The following is a 12,690-nucleotide window of genomic DNA, read 5'->3' as shown; positions in this document are numbered from 1 at the left end:
GTTCCTAAAACAATATTCTTTTACATTGTAGGGACAGAGTCTGCTTAGCAACCTAATCTCCCCCAGAATCCACCTCCCTTGACAGTCCCACATTGGAAATTGTTGGGTCTTCCTGGGCTCAGAAGTACTGGGATTAAACCCAGCAGCTTCTCCTCCATCTCCACACCAGCTCAAACTGAAGCAACAAAAAGACCTACACAGGCGGCCAGGGACCTACCTTCCGTCAGCCTGCAATAAAACTCTTCCCCACAGCCGCTGACTAATGGCGGCCGCAGCACCCACAATTCCCCGCGCCCCAGAAACCACTCTATCCAAGGTGCTGATTTCCCCGCTGAGAGTGCGCATGCTCCCCGGGGCCGCGGGCCATTCTGGGAGCCTGGCTCCTGTACTTTGACCTGAGTCGGACTCGGTGGAACCAGCTGAAGAAACCGGGAAGCGGCGGCTCGGATGGGGGAGGCGCTGCACCCTGGGTTTCCTGGTGCTGGGGCCCTGGCCACATGTCCGCCGAGCCCAGCCGCTCTGATTCTGATTGAGTTTTTTGATGAGGTAACAGAGAGGGTTGATGAGGGTAATGCGGCTAACCTGGTGTACATGGATTTCCAAAAGGCGTTCGACAAAGTGCCACATAATAGGCTTGCCAGCAAAGTTGAAGCCCATGAAATAAAAGGGACAGTGGCAGCATGGATACGGAATTGGCTAAGTGACAGAAAACAGAGAGTAGTGGTGAACGGTTGTTTTTCAGACTGGAGGAAGGTACACAGTGGTGTTCCCCAGGGGTCGGTACTAGGACCACTGCTTTTCTTGATATATATATTAATGACTTGGACTTGGGTGTACAGGACACAATTTTAAAATTTGCAGATGACACAAAACTTGGAAGTATAGTGAACAGTGAGGAGGACAGTGATAGACTTCAAGAGGACATAGACAGGCTGGTGGAATGGGCGGACACGTGGCAGATAAAATTTAACACAGAAAAGTGTGAAGTGATACATTTTGGTAGGAAGAACGAGGAGAGGCAATATAAACTAAAGGGTACAATCCTAAAGTGGGTGCATGAACAGAGAGACCTGGGGGTATGTGTGCACAAATCGTTGAAGGTGGCAGGGCAGGTTGAGAAAGCGGTTAAAAAAGCATACGGGATCCTGGGCTTTATAAATAGAGGCATGGAGTCCAAAAGCAAGGAAGTTATGATGAACCTTTATAAAACACTGGTTCGGCCTCAACTGGAGTATTGTGTCCAATTCTGGGCACCGCACTTTATGAAGGATGTGAAGGCCTTAGAGAGGGTGCAGAAAAGATTTACAAGAATGGTTCCAGGGATAAGGGTTGAGGGACTTCAGTTACGTGGATAGACTCGAGAAGCTGGGGTGGTTCTCCTTAGAGCAGAGAAGGTTGAGAGGAGATTTGATGGAGGTGTTCAAAATCATGAGGGTTCTGGACAGAGTAGATAGAGAGAAACTGTTCCCATTGGCGGAAGTGTCGAGAACCAGAGGACACAGATTTAAGGTGATTAGCAGAAGAACCAAAGGCGACATGTGGAAAAACGTTTTTACGCAGCGAGTGGTTAGGATCTGGAATGCACTGCCTGAAAGGGTGGTGGAGGCAGATTCAATCACGGCTTTCAAAAGGGAATTGGATAAGTATCATTAAATATATTCAAGAAGGAGTTAGATATATTTCTTCAGGCAAAAAGGATCAAGCGATATGGGGAGAAGGCAGGAACAGGGTACTGAGTTTGGATGATCAGCCATGATCTCATTGAATGGCGGAGCAGGCTCGATGGGCCAAATGGCCTCCTTCTGTGCTGTAACCATTCTATGATTCTATAAAATATTAGAAAGTTTGTTCTACAGAAGCACAGGGTTTATCTGCTTATATTGATGAATTTTAAAAGTCTGTATTAAAACCTGAGCCAGTGTGCTGTGAGACAAAGAGCCTTGTGTCCAATAAGGGGAATAAAGACCCACAGCCTCCCCTGGCCCCGGGCCCTGAACAAGGGACTGGAGAAACTCGCTGCCCTGCGGATCAGACAATCAGCCGGTGCTAGTCCCGCCCCTCGGGCTCCCTGATTGGTTGGAGGACCTGCCGCTGGCTCGCTCCTCCAGCCCCGCCCCGCTCACTCCCTATTGGTCGGAAGCTCCCGTCAATCAGGCCGCGGGCCCGGATCACGTGTCCCTCGCCGGGCGGAGCTGCACGTCGGTGGGAGCGGGGTCGGGAGATTAATAAACTGCGGGTAGGCCGCGCCGCAGGGTTTATAAAGTTGGAGAACGGCCTCAGGTCCGAATGAGATCCAGCGGCCCGGTCTGTGTTCCACCGGACGGCAGCGGTGAAGCTTTTTCTCGGTGATAGGCCCGGGCTACGTGCCACTATCTTGGTGGAGGAAAGACGGGCCGGTTCCACCTGCAGCACAGCGCATGCGTGGCCATCTTGGTACAGGAACAGGGAGTGGGCGGGGCTTCAGCATCCTAGTGGCCTTTCCCCGGAATGCCCCGCGCCGAATCCGTCCGACAGGATCCGAGTACGCAGGCACAGCTCCCAGTGGGGGAAGGGGGTTGGTCTACTCTGGGGATGCATGGTTATTACCCTTGGTGACCGGGAGGGGTCGCTGTGCAAGACTCGGCCGAAACCGCCGTCCCGCCTGCTTATGCGCGGACTCTCGGCTGTCAAACATAGAAACATGTTCACAATATATATTAATGATCTGGACGAGGGAATTGGATGTAATATCTCCAAATTTGCAGACAACACAAAGCTGGGTGGGAGGGTAAGCTGTGAGGAGGATGTCGTGAAACTCCAGTACGATTTGGACAGGTTGGATGATTGGGCAGAAACATGGCAAATGCACTATAATTTGGATAAATGTGAGGTTATCCACTTTGGTGGCAAAAACAGGAGGGCAGATTATTATTTGAATGGCAATAGATTGGGAGAAGGGGAAGTGCAAAGAGACCTGGGTGTTCTTGTACACCAGTCACTGAAGGTAAGCATGCAGGTGCAGCAGGCGGTTAAGAAGGCAAATGGGATGTTGGCCTTCGTAGCAAGAGGGTTCGAGTACAGGAACAAGGATGTCTTGCTACAGTTGTACAGGGCCTTGGTGAGACCACACCTTGAGTATTGTGTGCAGTTTTGGTCGCCGTATCTGAGCAAGGACGTCCTTGCCATGGAAGGAGTGCAGCGAAGATTCACCAGGCTGATACCTGGGATGGCAGGAATGACGTATGAGGAGAGATTGTGTCGATTGGGCTTATACTCACTGGAGTTTAGAAGATTGAGAGGGGATCTCATCGAAACCTATAAAATTCTGTCAGGCCTGGACAGACTAGATGCAGGAAGGATGTTTCCGATGGATGGGGAGTCCAGAACCAGGGGTCATAGTCTAAGGATAAGGGGTAAGCCATTTAGGACTGAAATGAGGATGAATTTCTTCACCCAGAAAGTGGTGAATCTGTGGAATTCTCTACCACAGAGGGCGGTGGAGGCCAGTTCATTAAATATATTCAAGAAGGAGTTGGATATATTTATTAAGGCTAAAGGGATCAAGGGGTATGGGGAGAAGGCAGGGACAGGGTACTGAATTTGGATGATCAGCCATGATCTCATTAAATGGCGGAGCAGGCTCGAAGGGCCGAATGGCCTACTCCTGCTCCTATCTTCTATGTATGTTTCTATGTTAATCTCTCCTCATACGTCATTCCTGCCATCCCAGGTATCAGTCTGGTGAATCTTCGCTGCACTCCCTCCATGGCAAGAACATCCTTCCTCAGATAAGGCGACCAAAACTGCACACAATACTCAAGGTGTGGTCTCACCAAGGCCCTGTACAACTGCAGCAAGACATCCTTGTTCCTGTACTTGAACCTTCTCGCTACGAAGGCCAACATACCATTTGCCTTCTTAACCACCTGCTGCACCTGCATGCTTACCTTCAGCGACTGGTGCACAAGGACACCCAGGTCTCGTTGCACTTCCCCTTCTCCCAATCTATTGCCATTCAGATAATAATCTGCCTTCCTGTTTTTGCCACCAAAGTGGATAATCTCGCATTTATCCACATTATACTGCATCTGCCATGCATCTGCCCAATCACCCAACCTGTCCAAATCATACTGGAGCTTCTCGGCATCCTCCTCACAGCACACATGCCCACCCAGCTTTGTGTCGTCTGCAAACTTGGAGATATTACATCTAGTTCTTTACATAGGAGCAGGAGAGGGCCATTCGGCCCCTCGAGCCTGCTCCGCCATTAAATGAGATCATGGCTGATCTTCTGCCTCAACTCCATTCACCAGCCCTATCGCCATATCCCTTGATGCCCTTACTGGTCAGAAATCTATCGACTTCTGTTGTGAATATACCCAATGACTGAGCCTCCACAGCCCTCTGGGGTAGAGAATTCCAAAGATTCACCACCCTCTGAGTGAAGACATTTCTTCTCATCTCAGTCCTGAATGGCCGACCCTTTATCCTGAGGCTGTGACCCCTGGTTCTAGACTCCTCAGCCAAGGGAAACATTCTCCCAGCATCCACCCTATCAAGCCCTGTAATAATTTTGTATGCTTCAATGAGATCCCCTCTCATTCTTCTGAATTCAAGAGAATACAGGCCTAGTTTACTCAATCTCTTCTCATACGACAGTCCCGCCACCCCAGGAATTAATCTCGTGAACCTTCGTTGCACTCCCTCTGTGGCAAGTATATCCTTCCTTAGGTAAGGAGACCAAAATTGTACACAGTACTCCAGGTGTGGTCTCACCGAGGCCCTATATAATTGGAGTAAGACTTCTTTATCCTGTACTCAAATCCTCTTGTAATGTCAATCAACCAACAGTCAGAACAGGTCGCTGGTGAGACCAGTGAAGAAAGAAAGACTTGCATTTATATAGCGCCTTTCACCACCACTGGACATCCCAAAGTGTTTTACAGCCAATGAAGTACTTTTGAAGTGTAGTCACTCTTTTAATGTAGGAAACGCAGCAGTCAATTAGCGCACAGCAAGCTCCCACAAACAGCAATGTTATAATGACCAGATGATCTATCTTTTTATGTTGATTGAGAGATAAACATAGGCTCAGAGACTGGGGATAACTGCCCTGCTCTTTCCCACATTACAACAGTGACTACTTCATTGTAGTACTTCATTGGCTGTAAAGCACTTCAAGACATCTGGTGGTCATGAAAGCACTATATAAATGCAAGTCTTTCTTCCTTGAAATAGTGCCATGGGATCTTTTACATCCACCTGAGAGAGCAGACGGGGCCTCAGTTTAACGTCTCATCTGAAAGACGGCACCTCCCGACAGTGCTGCACTCCCTCAGCACTGCACTGGAGTGTCAGCCTAGATTTTTGTGCTCAAGTCTCTGGAGTGGGACTTGAACCCACAACCTTATAACTCAGAGGCGAGAGTGCTACCAACTGAGTCACAGCTGACACTAAAGAACAAGCAGTTCTGATGAAGTGTCATCGACCTGAAACGTTAACTCTGTTTCTGTCTCCACAGATGCTGCCTGACCTGCTGAGTATTTCCAGCATTTTCTGTTTTTATTAGAGAAATGAGGGAGTGATTGCCGACAGGAAGAATGTTGGGTCATCCTGTGCATGCACACCTCCCTCCGGCTGAGGCGAAACACCGACTCGCCCCCACCTGAGCCACGCACGCATTCCAGATGTTGCGGCTCCGCATGCGTGCCCGATGTTCCAACCGCGGGGTTTTGTGCACTGAGCATGCACATTGCGGACTGATTGGGATGGGCAATTGTGGTGCAGGAGGGAGAGCGCGGGTGCCATGAGCACAGGCGCGGGACTCAGCATCAACAGAGTGCTTTCTGGAATGCGGGGGCTTGTGGGTATTACAGCCGCCATTACTGCTGATCCTTTCAACCAACCTGTGCAGCAGCTGGGGCCTGAAAATCAGCTTCACTGCCCCTATTATCGGAAAGAGGAAAATTAAACAACAGTTTGCCTCTGATCCTTTGCTGATCTCAATTTACAGGGTTATAGAAGTGGACAGTTACAGGCGGGAAGCTTGGACCAAACATCACATCAAGATCTGACAGAGTCGCTCGATTAGTCAGAACCTGAATATCATCGGTCTTTGCACATGGAAGGAGAAAGCAGTGATCGCAGCGATGACAAACCGCACACGTGTTCGGTGTGTGGACGCGGATTCAGCCGATCGCCTGACCTGGCGAGACACGTGCACCGTCACACCGGGGAGAAACCGGGTAAAGGTGGGGACGGCGGGAAGGGATTCAGTTCCCCATCTGCATTGGAAGTTCAATGGCGCAGTCGCACCAGGGACAGTCCATTCACCTGCTCCGTGTGTGGAAAGGGATTTGTTTGTTCATCCCACCTGCAAACACACCAGCGAGTTCACACTGATGAGAGACCATTTCAGTGTTCTGACTGTGGGAAGAGCTTTAAAAGCCCCGGGGATCTGAAGCAACACCAGCGAGTTCACACTAACGAGAGACCCTTTAAATGTTCTGAGTGTGCGAAGAGCTTTAAAAGCCCCTGGGAGCTCAAGCAACACCAGCGCCTCCACACTGGGGAGAAGAAATTCATCTGCTCTGAATGTGGGAAGGGATTCACGGAATCATACAACCTGCAGAAACACCAGCTTGGTCACACTGACGAGAGACCCTTTAAATGTTCTGACTGTGGGAAGAGTTTTAAAAGCTCCGGGGAGCTGAAGAGACACCAGCAAGTTCACACTGATGAGAGGACGTTCACCTGCTTCATGTGTGGGAAGGGATTCACTCAGTCATCCCACCTGCTGATACACCAGCTTGTTCACACTGGAGAGAATCCCTTTAAATGTTCTGACTGTGGGAAGAGCTTTAAAAGCGCCGGGGATCTGAAGGGACATCAGCTTGTTCACACTGTTGAGAGACCGTTTAACTGTTCTGACTGTGAAAAGATCTTTAAAACCTCCAGGGATTTAGTTACACCAGCGTGTTCACACTGATGAGAGGCCATTTCAGTGTACAAACTGTGGGAAGAGCTTTAAAAGCCCCAGGGAACTGAAGGAACACCAGTGAGTTCACACTGATGAGAGACTCTTTCAATGTTCTGACTGTGGGAAGAGCTTTAAAAGCTCTGGGGAGCTGAAGAGACACCGGCTCCTCCACACTGGTGAGAGACCGTTCACCTGCTCCGTGTGTGGGAAGGGATTCACTCAGTCATCCACCCTCCTGTCACACCAGTTTGTTCAAACTGACGAGAGACCCTTTAAATGTTCTGACTCCAGCTGAGGCCAAAACCCTGCAGCTGTACAAAACCCTGGTTAGACCACACCTGGAGTACTGTGAGCAGTTCTGGGCACCGCACCTTAGGAAGGATATATTGGCCTTGGAGGGAGTGCAGCGTAGGTTTACCAGAATGATACCCGGACTTCAAGGGTTAAGTTACGGGGAGAGATTACACAAATTAGGGTTGTATTCCCTAGAATTTAGAAGATTAAGGGGTCATCTGATCGAAGTTTTCAGGATATTAAGGGGAACAGATAGGGTAGATAGAGAGAAACTATTTCCGCTGGTTGGGGATTCTAGGACTGGGGGCATAGTCTAAAAATTAGAGCCAGACCTTTCAGGAGTGAAATTAGGAAACACTTCTACACACAAAGGGTGGTAGAAGTTTGGAACTCTCTTCCGCAAACGGCAATTGATGCGAGATCAATTGTTAATTTTAAATCTGAGATTGATAGGTTTTTGTTACCCAAAGGTATTAAGGGATACGGGCCAAAGGCGGGTGTATGGAGTTAGATCACAGATCAGCCATGATCTCATTGAATGGTGGAACAGGCTCGAGGGGCTGAATGGCCTCCTCCTGTTCCTATGTTCCTAACTAGTGATTTGTGAAGGTTTAGTGTAACTTCCTTGTTTTTGTATTCAATGGCCCTATTTGCAAAGCCAAGTATTCCATACGCTTTCTGAACCGCCTCACCAACTTGCCGCGGCACTTTCAAAGATTTGTGAATATGGACCCCCAGGTCCCTCTGCTCTTGCACCCCCTCAAAATAGTCCCATTTAGATTATACGGCCTCTCCCTGATGTTTCTCCCAAAGTGCATCACCACACTTATCCTCATTTAATTTCATCTGTCTTGTGTCTGCTCATTTCACAGTCTGTCTCTGTCCTCCTGAAGTCTGCTACTACTATGCTCACTATTTACTACGTTGCCAAGTTTTGTATCATCTGTAAACTTCAAACTTGTCCACCTATACCCAAGTCCAGGTCAGTTATATATAACAAGAGAAAAGCAATGGTCCTAATCCCGACCCCTGGGGGAGCCCACTGCATACTTCCCTCCAGTCAGAAAAACATCCCTCAGCACTGCTCACTGCCTCCTCTCCCTTAGCCAATTATATACCCAAATTACCATCAGCCTTTTAATTCCCTGTGCTTCTACTTTCAGAGTAAGTCTCTTGTGTGGTACTTTATCAAATGCCTTTTGAAAGTCTATATTAACAACATCTGCTGCACTACCTTCATCAACCCTCTGTTACTTCAAAGAACTCAATCAGGTTAGTCCCATATGTTAGATCCGTGGTTCAGTGGATAAATAATTACACGGATGCTGTACATAAACAAATAACAGGTCTTTACTGGAGGAGGGTAATCTCTAGACTGGGGTACAGAGGCATGTACACAGTGGATGTCGGGGAGAACATTGTGAGACGCCATATACCGGTGTGGTCACTGCCGGTACTACAGTATACAGGAGCTGTAAAAAGTAGTTCTGACTTAAAGCACATACACTACAATTCCTCCCTTTTTAGATTAATAATACCCCCTTAATATTCAAATAACAATTACATTTTTACATGTACATTCAATAACAAAAGTCCATTTATAGATTCAGTCTTTGGGGCGGCTTCCTGACCCTTTCGGGATAGCGCCTTTCCGGAGGTTCTTGTTCTTGGTGCAGAGGCGATTCTGACCCCCTTTCATCGGGTAGTTCATCGGGTTCCACTGCTACTGGGTTCATCCCCAGGTACTCGAGACATGGGGTTGACGCATTCCTGTGATGCTAAGATCTGATCGACGTGGCGTCTCACAATGTTCTCCCCGACATCCACTGTATACATTAATGGCCCCTGCCTTGTACATATCGTTCTGGGTTGCCACTTCTCTGTTCAATAGTCCCGGGCCAAGACTGGTTGCCCTACATTGAAGCTCCTTGTCGGCTTCTCGTTGATGTGCTGGAATTGTTTGTCCTCAACATTTCTTCGCACATTTGGTCTGAGCAAGTCCAGACGAGATCTCAACCTTCGGTTAAAGAACATCATGGCCGGGGTCTGGTTGGTAACTGCATGTGTCGCGTTTCGGTAGGCTAATAAGAAATTGTCCATCTTATGCTGTAGTGGAATTTCCTCATTGCACATGGCCTTTATCGCCTTCTTAAAGGTTTGTACGAACCTCTCAGCCAATCCATTGGTGGCTGGATGATACGGGGCAGATGTGTAATGCCTTACCCCATTCCTTTTCATGAATTTTTGGAATTCACCGGACACAAACTGTGGTCCATTATCAGAGCAGATTTGCTCTGGCAACCCGTTTCTGGCAAATATGGTCCGTAGGACTGCAATCATTTTCTCTGTAGTGGTTGAAGACATCTTTATCACCTCAGGCCACTTTGAATGAGCATCCACTGCTATTAAGAACATTGAGTCCATGAATGGACCAGCAAAATCAATGTGCACCCGTTGCCATGGAGAGGAGGGCCACTCCCATGGGTGTAGAGGGGCATGTGGTGGTACATTTTGGACCTTCTGGCATCCTAAGCAGCTCTTAGTTAGGTCATCGATTTGTTGATCGATTCCTGGCCACCACACATAAGCCCTAGCTAGGCTTTTCATTTTCACTCCCCCCAGATGACCTTCATGTAGCTCGTTTAGCACTCTCTCCCTTAACTTGGGTGGAATCACCACTCTGGATCCACACATCACTGTCCCCTGGCATACTGACAGCTGTTCTCTTCTGGATGAGAATGCTGGCAACAGTGAGTCGCCATGTGTTGGCCATCCCCTCACCGTCAATTCATATACCCGTGACAGCGTCGGATCATTGCGGGTCTCCTTCTCTATATCCGCGTTTGTTACTGGCAATCGTTCAATTATCGACGAATAAAATATCTCGATAGGGTCCACTGCTGGTGCTTCCTCCACAGTAGGCAGTGGCAGGCGCGATAGCCCATCAGCGTTCCCATGCTGTCTCGTGCCTTTATATTCTATTTCATATTGATTCGCCCCTAGAAACAGGGACCATCTTTGTAACCGCTGTGCAGTCATTACTGGCATGCCCTTCTTAGGATTAAAGATGGAGACAAGTGGTCAGTCAGCAAGGTGAACTTCTGTCCATGCAGATAGTGGTTGAATTTTTTTACTCCCCATACTAGGCTGAGGGCCTCCCTGTCAATCTGGGCGTAGTTGCGCTCGGCTGAGGTTAGTGACCGAGATGCAAAGGCTACTGGCCTCTCCAACCCATCTTGGAATTTGTGCGACAGCACCGCTCCAATACCATAGGGCGATGCATCACATGCCAAACGAATTGGTAGTGCTGGGTTGAAATGGGCCAACGCCTCTTTTGATGTGATCAATTCTTTACACTTCTGGAAAGCTCGTCTACGTTCGTCATCCCACTTCCATGGTACCCCTGTTTACAGTAGGGTGTTCAGCGGGTGTAATACCATAGACAAATTTGGTAAGAACTTGTGGTAATAGTTTACCAGCCCGAGGAGCGACCTCAGTTGTGACACATTTTCCGGTGCTGGAGCCTTGACTACCGCCTCTATCTTGTCAGGGGACTTATGTAACCCCTCTTCATTGATGACGTGGCCGCAATACGAGATCTGTTTCTGGAAAAACTCGCACTTGTGGCGATTAGCTCGTAGCCCATATTCCTTTAATCTGGCGAGCACCTTCTCCAAGTTAGTGAGGTGATCACCGTCATTTTTGCCCGTGACCAAGATGTCGTCCAAATAACACTGGGTCCCTGGAATCCCTTGCAGGACCTGATCCATCGCCCTTTGCCAGATAGCCGGAGCCGAGGCTACTGCAAACACCAGCTGGTTTTATTGATAGAGACCTTTACGGGTGTTGATCGTAAGGTAATGTTTCGAAGCTTCTTCTACCTCCATTTGCAAGTACGCCTGGGCTAGATCAATTTTGGTGAAGCGTTTACCACCAGATAGCGAGGCAAAAATATCCTCAATGCGTGGAAGCGGATATTGTACCGTGTGAAGGATTGGGTTCACTGTCACCTTAAAATCCCCACAGATGCGGACCTTCTTTGGTTCCCCAGGCGTATTACTCAACGACCTCTTCATTACAGGAGCGATGGGTGTAGCCCACTCACTCCAGTCCACTTTGGACAGTACTCCTGAACGTTCTAGCCCTTCAAGCTCTGCTTCAACCGCTGGTCTGATCGCATAAGGCACTGGTCTGGCCTTCAGAAACTTTGGGCTTGCATTATCCTCTATTTTAATTGTTGCTGTTATTCCTTTTAGTGTTCCTAGTCCCTCCTGGAACACTTCTTTTGCGTCAGTTAGCATTTTTGACAGTCGTCCAGGTGTGACGTCGTCATCCTTTTTGGCCTCCACCTTCAGTGCCTGTATGGAATGCCAATCTAAATGTATCTTCCGGATCCATTCACGTCCTAGCAGTGGTGGTCCTCCATTTGGCAATACATATATATCCATTTTAGGTATTTCCTGACCTTTATATGTCACTTTCACCCTTATTTTTCCTTTGGGGTAGACTTTTTGCCCCGTGTACGTCTTCAAGACAATCTCTGTAGCTTTCAAGGGTATGTGTGAAAATAGCCGCTTGTAGTCTCTTTGATTTATGACTGTTAGAGCTGACCCTGTGTCCAATTCCATTTCCACTTGGACTCCGTCTATCTTGAATGTAACCCAGATAGTCTGGTGATCCTCCATTTCGGTTACATTATGTAGTTTCAGACAACCCAGCTCCTTGCTTCCGGAGTCTGTGTCACTTTTCTGTTCGTCTGAACCACTGTCCATCACCTGGTCTACCTTTTTGTACCTCTCCTGTGGAGATTTCTTACTGTTGGTTTTCTTCCCAGACCTGCAGACTCTTGCTATGTGTCCTGCTTTCCCACACTGTCTGCACACTTGGTCCTTGAACCAACAATCTTTCTGGTCATGTGTTGTTCTGCCGCAGCGATAGCACTTCCCTGTTCCATAGGTCATTTCGTTGGTGCCATATTCTTGCGGTCTCCGTTGTATCTCTGCAGCACCCCTTGTGGCTGCTTCATGTGATACTGCCATACTGAAAGCTTTGTCCAGCGTAAGGTCCTTTTCTGATAGAAGCCACTTCTGGGTTCCTTCACTTTGTAGCCCACACACAAACTTGTCCCTTAACGTGTCTGCTAGACCCGCTCCAAACTGGCAGTATTTCGATAACTTGCACAGTTCCGTTAGGTACTCAGCATTGCTTTCGTCTTTGTGTTGGTTCCTTTTATGGAACGTAAATCGTTCTGCTATCAGCCACGGTGTGGGGTTTAAGTGGTCCTGTAGGATTTCTACTATGCTTTCAAAATTCTTGTTTACCGGCTTCTCTGGGGTTATTAGATTTCGCAGTAACCCATACGTTTTTGCACCCATGGAATTTAACAGAACCAGTGCTTTATTAGCATCTGGCACTTCATTCGCCCTGCAGTACACCTC

The 12,690-nt window shown here is 48.3% G+C and overlaps 1 pseudogene; it reads left to right on the top strand.

Moving 5' to 3' along the window:
• Positions 1-12,690, top strand: part of LOC147119225 (uncharacterized) — a 106,917-nt pseudogene that overhangs the window by 50,949 nt on the left and 43,278 nt on the right.

Source organism: Somniosus microcephalus, chromosome 4 (genome assembly GCF_052327205.1).
Source record: "Somniosus microcephalus isolate GS21.2 chromosome 4, FLI_Smic_1.0, whole genome shotgun sequence".
NCBI lineage: Eukaryota > Metazoa > Chordata > Chondrichthyes > Squaliformes > Somniosidae > Somniosus > Somniosus microcephalus.
The sequence above is the reverse complement of the archived record's forward strand: the minus strand, read 5'-3'. Positions and strand labels throughout refer to the sequence as shown.